Source organism: Bidens hawaiensis, unplaced genomic scaffold, assembly GCF_021521415.1.
Source record: "Bidens hawaiensis isolate Kalapana, Puna unplaced genomic scaffold, B.hawaiensis_p1.1 tig00004818_1, whole genome shotgun sequence".
In the NCBI taxonomy this organism is placed as follows: Eukaryota; Viridiplantae; Streptophyta; class Magnoliopsida; order Asterales; family Asteraceae; genus Bidens; species Bidens hawaiensis.
The window spans coordinates 1302722-1318082 of record NW_027491301.1 but is presented as its reverse complement, the minus strand read 5'-3'; the positions used below and the strand labels follow the sequence as shown (position 1 = coordinate 1318082).

The following is a 15361-nucleotide window of genomic DNA, read 5'->3' as shown; positions in this document are numbered from 1 at the left end:
TCATGAATTTTAAAAATTTCACTCATTTAGCAGTGGGATCTACCAGAAAGAAGAAGAGTTGGATCCATAAAATTAGGTCGGTTTGTAGCCATAAGCGCATAATCTTTACCCCTAAAACACCAATAAAATCCAATCAAATAAAAACCAATTATAAATCAAAAATTGAAATAAAGTGAAATCCATACTAATTGAGATCTTGTAAACCCTCACCGTAAATCATAGAAAAAATAAAAACACAACAATTGTATTGAAAAGCATATCATACAATTAACAAACATGTTCCTCATTAAACATAGAATTAAAACTAGAGGTGGCAAATGGGTTGGGTCGGGTTGAACGAGTCATGGGTTGAAATGAGTCATGGGTCAAAACGAGTATGAGTCAAAATGAGTTTGGGTCAAAACGAGTCAATTAAAAAAAGGGTTGTTTTGGTTTGAGTCAAAATAGATTAGGGTCAAACCGGGTTTTGAGGATTTTCTTATATGTCTTCGACTAGAAAGGGTCCTATAACACCGAACATTTATGACTTAACTACAAAGTGTCCTATTAAGTTATGTAATAATAAGACCTCCAGTGATAAAGTGTCATATTACATTACCACATAATGGGACACCAACAACTACATGTCTTATAGATTACTTTATTAGTATTTACATTTTAAGTGTCTTATTAAATTATATGATTATACGACCCCAAAGAATCATCCATCCTATTAAATAACTTTTTAGGACACCGGTTCTGTAGCGTATATTGTAAAAGGACCCCAAATGTTCATTTGTCATATTAAATAGATGTTAGGACCCTATTTTACAAGCGTCCCACACAAAATGTCCTAAAAAGCCCTTTTTGTTGTAGTGGGGGCCTTACAAGTTGGTATCAGAGCATAAGTTCGAGAGAAATAATCATCCTACATGCTTAGACTCGAACAGAGAGTGGGACTTGAGTAAGAAATTAAAGAAGATTCCAGTTCGAGAAAGTCATGTGTCACTCAAGCAAGCTAAGTAAAGGTAAAGTACATGATTAATTTCACGTGTATTGTAAGAATGTGTAAGGAAGTTAGCTAAATTGCTAGAGATAGGAGTATATGATTATATGAACCATTTAATTGTCTAACAGTTAAAAGTAAAACTAGCACAAGTGGACTCACAAAGGGAAGTGTATGGGACACGGAGAGTAACGTGATCAGCTAATCACAGCTGGCCATTGTTATTACCTGTTAGCCTTACTATGCTTGTACTAAAAAGTTCCTTGAGTGATGGCGTTTGTGTTTCCATTCTTGTAGAATACGAATGGCGGGCTCTAGGAACGTTCTCGGACTAGGAGGTTGCACGGGACGCCGTGGTAGGCCATGTGTTAACCCGATACCTTCTGGAGAACCAGTTACCAACACAAGGGAAGAAGGAGGTGAAACTGAGCGAGATCAGAGTAATAATGAAGGATATCAACTCGATCCTGCTGTACAAGCTACCATTGTTCAAGTCGTAGCTGCTGCAGTAAAGAATCTGCATCCTAGTGGGTCTGTTGAAAGCTATGCAAGGACTGCTGTGAAGATAGGGGAGAGTCATAAAAAGGCTAATAATAATGAAAAAGGTGACTCGAGTGAGGTTAGGTCGGTGAAGGTTGTCGAGGAAAGGAGGGACTGGGGGTGGGTGCAACTATAAGTCATTCAAAGGTTGTGATCCACCTAAGCTAACTGGTTTGGGAGATGCAATTGCCACTCTCCAGTGGATAACCGCAATGGACATGATTATCCGAATTGGTGAGTGTCGTCCTGATCAAGCGATAGGCCAGGCTACTCATTCGTTTGGAGATGAAGCTATGTTCTGGTGGGAAACGGTGGAGCAAAGAAAGACCCTTGAGGAAATTAAGGCCATGAGATGGGAATATCTGAAGGAGATGGTTATGAAGAGATTTTGTGCTGATGCTGAGGTTGAACGGGCTGAGATAAAATTTCTAAACCTGAAGGTGGGGAAGATGACACACCGCGAGTACACCACTGAATTCAACCGCATGTCTAAGTTGGTGCCCGATATGGTGAACACCGAAGTGAAAAGGATCAAGTGCTACATCAGTGGACTTCAACAGAATGTCCGCACCTTAGTCAGGGCTAGTAAACCTGCTACCTTTGACTCTGTTGTTTAGTTAGCAGAGATGGTTTAAGACGAGCTTGTTATGGATGACGTGGAGGTAGAAGAGAATAAGGAAAAGAAAGGAACCACTCCTTCTAAACGGTCCAGTGAATTTTTGAATGGCACGTGGGAAAAGAAACATCGAATTTAGGGAAAAGAGGCATGCAAGGTATTCGGTAAGTTGCAACTTGGAGAATGCAAGGCTGGTTCAAACAAGTGCTACCGATGTGGAAAGACGGGACATTACGCTCGTGAATGCACTGAAGACCAGAAGTGTTATAACTGTGGCAAGACAGGTCGCATAGCAAAGAATTATGGGGAAGCCAGAGCCGCGGGTAGGGAAATGAGAAACACATAGAGTAGGGTCTACAAACTACCTAGAAGACTGCAAGAGAAAAATTATTACTCGTCGTAGGTTTTATTTTTATGAAAGGGTGTTTAAAATGACTCATTATCTATGGTTTTATGCTGGATTTCGGACTTGTGTTTGTTTAATATGGTTATAGTATGAAATTTATTAGGAATGATGTTTTTTTATGGTATGATTGATTTGTGTGTGATCGATGATCATGTGATGCATACTCTAATAAGTTGAAGTAAACAGTGGTGTTAGTACATATGATACAATGTCTCTTAGAAAGATGAGACGAGAATTGTTAAATCAGGACAAGAAGCAACACATCAAGGGCTTCATGGATAAGCTACCTTGAATAGCTAAAACTTATGAACACCACTCGATGTCTGCAAGGTCGGGAGTAAGAAGGATAACCCAAGAAGCTAAGACAGTTCAAGAAAAGATTGAAAGTGGGTGTATTAAAGACAAGGATACTTGAAGTATTTCTTTTACGAGGATTAAGCAGGTTTCAAGGACGAAACCTTCATAAGGTGGGTAAACTTGTAACATCCGACGTTTTGAAAAAATAATATATAAAGAGAATTTTATTATTTGGTTGCGAGTATTTAATTGTCGTCAAATAAATAATAAAATAACTTAGTGGGTGGTAGGCTTAGTGTGGGTAAACTTAGAATAATTTTGGACTTAGTGTGCCAATGGGCATAAGGACTATAAATACCCCTTAAACCCTAGCCACTTTCCATTTTTACCAACACACACTAAAAACACACACAAGCATCTCCATCCTTTCCGGATTCGATCCAAGGAGAACCAAAGACGTGAGCGATCCGAGCATCTCAACAAACATTAAAATGTTCAAGATTTAGATTGGTGTGAGGTACGTTCCATAATAAAGATTCATTCATTTAGTTCTGCTCATTTGACATTTCTAGATCTGGCAAACCGGGTTTTGAAACGATAAAGGTTCAACTTTATCCAAAAGCGAGCTAGATCTGAATAAGTTTTTGGTAAACATAACAATAATAGAACTATAATAATACTAGTAATAATATTGATATAATAATAATAATAAATCGTAGCAGCATCAGCATTGTCTAATAATAATAATAATAATAATAATAATAATAATAATAATAATAGTAGATGCAACAACATAACGTAAGAAAAGAAAAGGAGGAAAAGTAAAGAGAGAAAAGAAAAGGGGAAAGAAAAAAAGGAAAAGGAAAGAAGTAATGGGAATGAGACACAACAACTCAAGTAAATAAATGAGTTAATGGGAACATTACCACATTGGCAGTGTTGGTGGAGTGGTAAAGCGGTTGTGGTTTGAACGAGGAAACCCGGGTTCGAATCCTGGTTCTCGCGTTAATTTTTCCAGACCATGCGAGTTGATGCCTAAATCTGATTCGATTAGGATTTGGGTATTCGATTCGATTAGATGGGCATCATTCGATTCGATTAGAAGGGATTTATTCGATTCAGTTAGATGGGCCTCATTCGATTCGATTCGATTAGATGGGTTATTCGATTCGATTGGGCTTTCATGGTGCGATTGGTCCTAGCCTAACAATCCTAAGCTGATTGGGCCTAGTCCATTGTAACCAAAGCTAGTCCAACATGATAAACTAAACAAACCAACCCCGTCAACTCCGTTATTACATGTTAACTTTTTAGACGGCCAAGTTAATTACATGTTAACTTTTTAAACGGCCAAGTTAGTCGATGGATAAAAGATATATATATATATATATATATATATATATATATATATATATAGATAAAGATTGGCATACTTACTTAACAAATGAAAGAAAAACATGAATTCGTTAAACAAAGTAACCCTGATAGATCTGTTTAACTAAACAAGCGAGCATAGCTTAACAAGTACGTTAGTTAACGAAAATACCAACCTAATTAGTTACACTGTTACTTAACAAATATATATGTTAAACAGTTAGCCGTGCACAACCAAGGAAAGGGATCACCGTTAGCTCTGAACATAACCGGATCCATGTGAGTTTCTAGCCCCTTTCTCTTTTAAGTTTTCGGGGTTGTGTGCATACTGTGCGTCGAGTCGATTTAATTAATCCATTTGAAGTGATGTTAGATTATTAAATTATAAATAATTATTGTTTATAAATGCGAGCGTGTATGAGAATAAGTGTGAATGTTACGGTATGTATGCTTATAATATGTATGCTTATAGTCAATGATGTACAAGTGATTGTAAGAAGCGAGTACGTTTGTCTTTAATTATTTATGCAAGCGTGTATGAAGTAAAACGTGTATAGTATATGCACACACACACACACACACACACACATATATATATATATGAACATGCAAGTCATGAAGCATGTAAGGATATGTATGTCTCTTCTAGAATGTGAAGAAAAAGTGGTATGGTCTACGGGTCTACAAGTGATACCTTATAAGTTAGGATGGAAAATCCTTCTAACTTCGCGTAGGACGTAGACAATATGTGGCGTGAACATTAGTGAGGATTAAGCCTCTGCATGTTTGCATGTATGAGCGGGTTAACTAAAGTACTAGTGAGAGCAAGCCTATACGTGCTTTCGTGAGTAATTAGTGTGAGCAAGTGCTAGTGAGGGCAAGCCTCTACGTGCTTTCGTGAATAAGTTGTTTGACGTAAGTGCTAGCGAGGGCAAGCCTCTACGTGCTTTTGTGAATAAGTTGTGTGACGTGAGTGCTAATGAGGGCAAGCCTCTACGTGCTTTCGTGAATAAGTTGTGTGACGTAAATGCTAGGGAGGCAAGCCTCTACGTGATTTTGTGTGTTAGGGCGTATGTATAAGAAAGGGCAAGCCTTTACATACCTACGATGCAGGTAAGATGTCAAGTTTGTGTATATTGTAAAAAGAGTAAGTGGTATTAATTATATATGAGTATGTTAAAGATGAATAACAAGTCATGATGTATAAAGTGGAGTCGTAAACTAGAACTCGCTCATCGTATCTGACTTTTAGTATGCACGCAGGTGAGTAGAATAAAACAGTTGGCTTGAGAGATGGACACATGGCATGGATCTAAGAGATTGGCATCAGATGAAGAAAGAGTTATGTTATGTTGTTATGTTCGAACTTGAAAGAAAATGTGTTAATTTATTGAAGGAGTTTTAGATATTTGAAATCAACGGGTGAAGATTTTATTATTCCGTGCAAGTTTTAGTTCACTCTGATATTTAGAACTGTGTTTATGAGTAAATCCAACGTCCAAAGTAGGGCACCGGGACCGGGGCCGTACACTTATAATATCTTTGATGGTGGGAACCAGACCCTTATAATATTTGTGAGGTTATAGAGTGAAAGGTTCTTGAAAACTAGAGAGGTAGTTATGTATATAATATGGAAATTAAAGTATGAAAGTATGAAAGAATGAAAGAATGTAGGTATCTATGAAAGATTGACAAACACGTTAATTAAGAAATGAGTATTTTCGGATACGTGCATGCAAACGTAATGCATGATACCTGATTTACTAGAACTCACTTAGCTTAGCTGACTTTTAATATGCGCGCAGGTATATAGACTAACATTTTTTTGATAATATAGCATTATATTTATAAATGATCAAACCCATACTGTGATTATCAACAATTAAACAAATGCAATTAATTGGTATCAGTTGACCATTGCCTTGCGAATCGGGCTTTGGCTACTATGACGATATCAATGAATATGCTAGAATAAATGATGGACCGCTCTGAATGCTAGAATTAAATAAGTAAGGTGATAACAAATGATCATTTAATCAATTAACACGCAATATTCATAGCTTGCTAGTTGTGTATAGTACGTAATATGTAAAGTATGAATAGGTACGCATAATTAAAAGCAGTAATATAGAGGATTGGTTACTCACTTTATTAACAAGGCAAGTTTTAAAGATAATAAGACATAAACGAGAAACCAAACTGCAACTTGCTGACTGAGTTGATCCGAACGAACCCAAAACTTAGAGTCAGTAAAACATAATTAAAACCGAGAATAATGCAATTGGAATCAGATTAAACGAATTTTTAAAACTTAAGTTATAAGGTTTTTAAGATTTAAACGAGCTAGTACTATTCAGAATCCGAACTTTGATTCGGGAGTTAGGTTCTGACCAGTACACTTAAAATTTTATGATGAATAAAAAAGTCTTCTGGCTCGAAAGCTAGTTATGACCAGAAGTTAGAGAAATCAGATAGTCAAATATGTTGACCATTTTGCCCTTAAACAGGCCGGGGTCATATTGACCACCGAGAATCCCTCAATATGTGAAATTAATTGAGGACTTTATTATGAGACAAAAACTTATGAAAATGCATAAGAGAACTTACCCGAACAAGGATTAGATATAGGAGAAATTCGAAGTAAGAAGTCCCTATAACTTGAAAGTCGCACCGGAAGACAACAGCTTGAAGAAAAACAAGAAATACCGAAGGTGGCAGCTAGTGGAACGATGGAGGACTTGTTAATTTAGGGTTTTATAATGTGTTTTGGTTAAGTATGCAGAGGTATGACTTGTTAATTTAGTAATTAACTCGATTAGGGAAAAGAATAACCAATTAATGACTAAATCGGGTCCATTAACTCCAATATTTCGTTGTGATCATCAAGAAAATGAACATAGACATGTTAGAATAGCATATTAATTAGATTGGACATCAATTCTCGCTATTTGGGATCGTTTAAAGAAGGATTTAACAATAAACGAACCAAAAATAACAATTTGCTGAGCTGGTCGTCGGTATAGGACGTTGGGAAACCCATGGCGCTATGTCAAGGATGGTTTTCCCTGATTTTCTAATTTTGTCAATTCTAATCCCTTAAGTTCCAAAAATGTGTTTTTAGTCATTTTATGCGATTTTAAGAGTTTCTAAGGGCTGTTGGACAAGTTTGAAGGTTATAAAAATATAGCATAAGTAAGACCAAGTTAATTACCAATAAATACAAGTTTTTATTAATATGAAAGATCCGAATTACTTTCTCGAGTTGAGTAAACCAATACGAATTCAAATACGGAAAAATCCGACATTTTACACATGTGGCCCATTCTGTTGCAATTATAACATTTCAAACCACCCTTACGTCGTCCAGATCCTCTGCCATGACCACGACCACGACCTCTATATTGTGCACAGCCCCATCCTCGTGCAAACAAGCATTCATTCCCTTTCATTTCCTCCTTTACTTGAAGTACTTCTTCCTCAACAGAAACGTGAACACCTTGATTAACCCGGGATTTATTAGACTCTAATGACTCCATTAGTTGGTCATACAATAGCCTACTAAGATATTTGGACTCTTCAATTTCAACAACTAAATGGTCCCATCTTGCTAGTAAACTTTGAAGGACCTTTTTGACCACCGTCTGATCCGTCACCAATTCGCCATACCCTCGATTTTGATTCACTATCTTCATGACCTGGGATAAAAAATCTTCTATAAGTTCACCTTATTTCATTTGATGGTTTAAAATTCCCTTCGGAGTCCATGTAACTTCACCATTTAAACCTAAGAATCACCTTCGTACTCGTTTTGCAGGAGGCTCCATGCTTGTTTTGATATTGTGGCTCCTGCAATTTGAGAGAACTTTTCATCATGCACAACATACTGGATTAAAGATAGTGCCCTAGCATCTTTCTTACTATTGTTGCGTAGGTTAACTCGATCACCATCAGCATCATTGTATCCCGCTCCCCCAAGATCCCATAGAAATCATATTTGTCTTCATACAAATCTTCCAGAATTCATAACCATCGCCTTTATAAATTGGGAAATGGATGGAAGGAATACTACTAGTGTTAGACATCATTGGAGAATAAAAATACTAGTAATGTTTTGATAATAACTTGCTACTAGAACAAATAAACAAAACGAGCCTAACTGATTGCAAATAGAACCTGGTAAGGATTTGATACCAATCTATTGGAATAGATATAGGGATGGTTCATGCGAGAAGTAAAATTACAGCGAGAAGTGCGAGAAGTTAATCTGGACCATTCATTTAATTTTTAATCTTGAATCATTAAAATATATAACAAGGTTATTAAAGTAATATAAATGTATTCTCTCTCCAATTAATATATATAATTAAACCAATACAAGTTACATTTTTAACTAATATAATTAATATAATCACAATAAATCCATAAAACAATAAATTAATCTATATAATTTTTCACCATATCTCTTGAATTCACCCTACACAACTATAATATTTTCCTACACCTCTACAAATGTTTTCCTACATATCTTTAATTTTTTCGTACACGTCTAAATATGTTTCCTACACATTTTCAATTTCTTCATACGCATGTTTTTCGTCCTACACATCTTCAAATGTTTCCTACGCATATTTAATTTCTTTCTACACATAGTTAATTTTCTCATACATATGTTACTTTTTATCCTACACATCTTTAATTTCTTATACACAACATATTGTTTTCCTACACATCTACAATTTCGCCGAACACGTTTTTCTTTCATCATACACATCTTCAAATTTTCCTACGCGTATTTAATTTATTCCCACGCATATTCAAACTTTTCCTACACATTTTTAATTTTCTCATACACATATTCATTTTTTCCCTACACATTTCTAATTTTCACATACGCAACTTAATTTTTTTCCTACACGTCTTTATTTTTCTCATACATATCTTATTTCATTTCCTACACATTTCCGGTTTATTCGTACACATTTTTTTCTATCTTACACATCTTTAAATTATTAAATTTATTTTCAAAATAGCAGTCAATGATGAAGATATTATTTTGCTTAAATGTGATAAATAAAAAAAATTTATTGGTGAAAAAAGAGCAAAATTAAATCTTACACTAACATATAATAAAATAAATAAATTGTAACTTACAAATAATAAATTCTTGAGCTTTTATTTAGGGATAGATGAGATAAATTAAATGATAAATTATTTTATTCTACCTAAACTACCCTATTATTATTAATTTCAAAGTATTTCAAGTTTTATTAATTATAATAATGCATTAATTTTTCAACATTGATTAATAATCTAATGGTTGAGATCACTTCTCGTACTTCTCTCTATAAAATCATTTCTGAAATGAACTTAATCATATATATATATATATATATAACTAGGTCCATCCCTTAATTCTTTCAACCAATCAAATTTATTTCCACAAACTTCAACCAATCATACATTTATTTTATTTATATTTAATTTAAATATAATAATTGAGTATCGGTTCAAAGGGTTTTATCTACTGCACCATTTTTTAACAAAAATCCTCAATGATGACATGATGTCATAGGGCATAAAATGCCCCCTAAAGAGCTCCATGGTCTAGATAATAGCCAATTTATGCATGTGAGTTCAGAAAGGATATTTGACTAGAAAATTTATTTGTTCCAACAAATATAATTGGGTGGACAAATCATAATAATCTAAAAAATCACTCATAATAATTATTAGAAAGGCCACAGACTATTTTTCTTGAACTCTCAAACTTTTTACTTGCATGACATTTGTTTTTTTAGATACCATCAACATTTATAATAGCATTCACATCCGTAAGTACGACGGTTCCTAAAAAATTTGCAGTGTCCATTGCCATTAGGGTGTTTTGCAGCGCATTCTTGTTTACAAGTAAGGTTTTCACAACCTTCGTAGCCAATAACATCATAGCATACATCGCCTTTAACCATTGAGACACCAACTGAAAAACAAATAAAAAAACACTTACATGATAACTAGAAAAACACTGTGGATATGCATACCGATTTAATATACAACGTAGGAAAAGAACTAATTAACAAACCTCCCATCACAATAATGAATAGCATCAAGTAAGAGTATGTTGACTTAGACATGTTGTCTATGCTTAAACACAAAAATGCTAAAATTTGGACGGAATGATTTTGCTTTGAGGATTGATTATTTTTTATTTGGTTAAATAGGCATAAAAAATATCTTATTGTTATTTTTTTATATTTAAAAAAAAACCCTGCAATTTTTTAGTGATTATATTTAATGCAAAGATAACTATTAAATTTTATTTAATGCAAAAATGACAATTAACTTTATTTAATGTAAAGATAACTTTTAATTTAATAACTATGTAACAATAATGAATTTACAACAATAGATATTTCTTTTTGCCAATGATCTAGTGGTGGAATGGTAAGGGAGAGACTTTATGTTTCATGGGACTCAGGTTCGAATCCTGCTCACAGCATTTAGTTTTAGAGGCACCAAGGTAATGATGATAGACTAGACGAGTAAGTAGTTTTCACTAGTTGGATGCTTGAACTGAACATGTTTTATCTCACACACTGTTGTGCTTTCAGGCGAGTGTTCACGAGCATTGGCCTTAGGTGAGGATTTTCCCTGGATCGAAAGACAAGTGTATTCTGATGTGGTGAATTTAGTCAATAACTCATTTAAAAGTTTCGTTGGCCGTTAAAAAAACAGTATTAGTTTTTTTTACAAACAAAACTATTTAATAAATAATTCTTCATTTAAAGGAGTAAAATATAATTATAACAAACCACAAACTTACAAAATAGATGAAATTTTGTAAGGATTTAAGCAAACAGAAAGTTCGAAGTTTAAATCTATACTACTAAATAAATAAAACTTTCTTTTTACGACGTGACATCTTCTTACCATATTGTTCCTCACCAATTCCCGCCTCCCACAAAAACACCATTTCCAAACCGGGCATCCGACCCTATTCATCTCATAACCACTTCATTTTTTTAGAGAAACCCTGAACCCACATTCATTCAAATCAACATTATGTCTTCTAGATCTGGCAATCATTATCTTACTCATCATCCACGTCTCATCGTTATGCCTATCGAAACTTTTAATCCATGTCTCATCTTTATCGCCTCCCACCACAGTCCATTTAGAAACCCATTTCATATACCCGGCCCGATCCATCTCTACTTACCTATCGATTGTTGATTAGCCGACCACCATATTCGAACAGATCCGGCCATCTTATACTTCTGTTACTTATCTTAATTGCTTATTTCTATGTCTAGGCATGCCGATTTTGATAATTGTTGATTGATAATGATAGGTAGTCGCTTATTATTGATTGATGTTTGTTTATAATATAACTTCTGTTAAAATATTCATGGATTTTATTAAAGTTTACTTCTTTTGCAGCTTAATCTGAGGCGACACTGAAAGCTTTGGACCTTCAGTTGCAGCATAATCCGGTATTTGTTTCTATTTTGTCATTGACATAAGCCTAAATCGTTTGAATTAGTTTCCGATTAGTTATTTGAATTCATCTATAGATTTATGAATTAATTAAGTTTTTTAGATGGTTATTCGTATTTGGTTTCAATTAGTGCGTGTGATTGTGCTGAAAACGTAAAATTAAATTGAAATGAAGATGAATTCAGAAAATGATTCTTGATATTAAATCAATTTCATAACATCGTGGTTTTACTTATAAATGTTTCTTTTTAAATATTATCCATTCATGTTTCCTTTGTTAATCAAGAAGTTTTTGGAAGATAATACACAAAACAGTTAATAATTGAATTTATATCTTAATATAATTTGTTGTGCTTATAACTATTTATTAATCCTTGTAAAATAGTCTAGCATAAAAAACTTGAATTCTTAGGGATTGCATCATAAACTTGGTCAAGGTAACTCGGTAAACATGCTTCATTTCAATTTATAGATGTGGTGACTGGTGAGCTCATTCATCTTCGTTTACAATATATATTGTGGTGTTGGATCCATAGTAAGACATCTATAAACTTTTTTATTAGGTGTATGCTTTGTTCTCTTCACCTTCTTGTCTTTACTAATTAGCCTCTTCTTGCTCTCAAAATCCCGCCTCCCACCTCCCTCCCTTCATATACCATTCCGGTGTTGATCCCTTACCCGAGCAGATTTTGATCTTATAATCCGAAAATTTAAATTCATCATACTACCCATTAAGGTTTCATTTCTAAAATCCAAAATCACGGGCGACCAAAACTTCCAATTTCATCTCTGTCGTCTTCAAACTACGTGTTCCTCCCCGTTAGTGACTGTCTCTTCGCTTGCCGATGGTATGTTACTAATGGCGATCTTCGATTAGTATCATCTCTCTCAATCCATCTCCAGATCGTCTTCATTCGCTATCGATTTGTTGTTTAAAGAGACGATTTTTTTGCGATTTAAGTTAAGTTTCATTTGAAATTTTATATCTTTAATCAGTTTCTTATTCATCGCTTTCTTTTCGTCAACATTCCTCTGATTCTAATGATTGTGATATTGTTAGGGGTTCTGGGGTTTATTCTTTTATGATGACATCGATTATAGTATAAACAATAGTGTTTTGAATTATGAAAATGTTTACTTCTTTGATTAATCTGATTAAAAAATATAGTATATCCATAACAATAAAATTTTGATTATCATGTATAGTCTACTTTCAAACTTTTGTTATATATGTTCCCCACCTCTATTCTTGATCACTATTTATTAATTTATTGATTACTATATTTTTGTACTATGAATACTACATTGATATAATGTTAAAAAATTTTACTACTAAAGCATATAATATCAATACTTTAAACACGGAATTAATGCATATATTTGAGTGATACTGTTGCGGGGGTTCTTTTAAATCAATTTAGGACTTAGGATCAAGAAATTGGATGATGTAGTCTTTAAAATTCTTGATTTGATTTATGTAGAAGGGTGTGTTAAATGTGTATAATGGAATTAATGAACAATTATAGCTTATGGTCATTCAATAAAAATTGATTTAAACTTGAAAATGGATATAGAAAATGATGACCTGCAAAGGCAACTTGAATGACTACCGGAGTTTGTGAATATTTTTTTTGGTTTAAAATGATTATGTATTTGTAGAAATTTGAGCAATAATGTCATTGGAAGTTGCATTCCAATATCGTTCCCTGTTACCAACTTAACATCACAAATATTTAAGATTTTAGACTTGTGTTGTCTTGAAGATAATAACTATACTGGAAGCTTACTCAATACTTTATCATCTTTAACACCATTATCTACCTTGTAAGTTTTATCCATTAATTGTGTGCTAAGATTGTTTCCTGAGGCTACTAAACGGGTCGTCTTATGGGTTGGCGTGTCAAACTCGAAGGCGAACTCGCGTAAGATTCGTGTCGTAAATTTGTACCCACTATTTCAGCCCATTAACTTATTATCATGTCGATTGTGGTTCTATTTCAAAACTGATCAAATTAAAAACGTTTGTTAAAATGGTAGATCAGTTTGCAGTTTGAAAGTCACACAATTTTGTTTAAAGATTATATATTTATTACAATCCATGATAACAGTACAATCTTAAATGAATCACAAATTATAATTATTTTTTTTAATTTTTAATTTGCAGGGATATATACCATTACAGTTTGAGTGGAGAATGACCTTCCTCAATCTTCTTCTATAGTGATTGATTCCCGTTACAGCTTAAGTACCTTGTGAGTAATCATCTTATCAACAATAATCATTCATGATATTTGTAGAGATTATTGATATTTAAATGCGTCAAATAAACTTTAGGCCAAACAAATAGCTTTTTTGCACGGGTCGGGCTAACTTAGCCCGAAATGTTCTTTTTGTCAACAACATTATAAATAATTTGTATGTCAAATATGTAGACCAGCACATTCTTTATTGTATAACTCATTGGGTTATGATTAAAGAAGGGTACATAAGTAATTTTCAGTTTTGTTACATCTGGTTTGGAAATGATTTATTAGATCCTTAAATAATGAGTATTTGATCTAAACATTGAATTCTGATACAACTTCATGTGATTAAATGTTGTCATATCAAACTGATTGGAAATTGATTTTAGTCTTGATTAGTCATATCAAATCCTCATAAGTTGTGTTAAAACATTACGCTCATTGCCTTTATGCTCTAACTTTGTGAATGTTTTTGGAACAATTAGTGTCCAACTAATAATTCTAAAATATGGTACCATGCAAGACTGACATGAGATTTTGCAATGGTGGGTTTGTATACCTGTCATAAACTGATTAAGTGTAATATGCGTGTTAACTTTAAAAGTGAGACAGATAGGCGTGTTACTCTATTTTGGGATGTGTTTAGTGATTATATTATACCTGCTATAAACTGATCAGGTGTAGATGGAGGAATAACCACAAGAACTATATTTGCAGACACATGTGTGACACGTCAATAACTACTTCAAATAATGAATTTTAGATTGTTGAATTGGTGATTCATGCATTTTACATGTATATGATTTATGGCATGCTTGCAGACAATTTCATGCTTAAGCTTCACATAAATTAAGATGCCTTTTAAAATTACAATTCCATATACCTCATTCTACTAATCATTGTATTTCCTTTTTGTTTATCACATCAGGGACTCAAAATTGCATACATTCTTTTTTGTCTTGGTTAGTCTCGGAACAATTTTTTTTGGATAACTTGATGGGTTAAAATTACTAATATGAGATACACATGGTAAAATTACAAACAAGACATCTAATGTTGTATACAAGGAATCTTTAGAGATATATGCTTTGTTTATAGATTTGGGAATTATAACTGCATTTAGTTTTGCTCTTATGTAATGTAATGCATGATTTTATTTATAATTTTCAATAAAGTTAGTATTTATATAATTTAAATGGTCCAACCCGTGTAGTACACGGGTAATTAACCTAGTTGATGAATATAAGAGCATTCTCAAATCTCAACAATCCTCTATCCACATTATAATTATAATTACACTACAAAACATAATAATCAATCTCATACCCCCATCTCTATAAAAATTATAATAAAAACACTATATTTCTATCTGATGCTCAATTAAATAATATTTTTTTATAATTTTA

At 33.4% G+C, this 15361-nt stretch overlaps 1 long non-coding RNA gene across 1 annotated transcript; it reads left to right on the top strand.

The window, feature by feature from the left end:
• The first annotated feature begins 11462 nt into the window (after window positions 1-11462).
• Window positions 11463-13797, top strand: LOC143628140 (uncharacterized). Its single transcript, XR_013152707.1, has 3 exons — window positions 11463-11566; window positions 11656-11708; window positions 13476-13797. It is a non-coding gene; the product is annotated as an uncharacterized LOC143628140 (long non-coding RNA).
• The last annotated feature ends 1564 nt before the right edge of the window (window positions 13798-15361 follow it).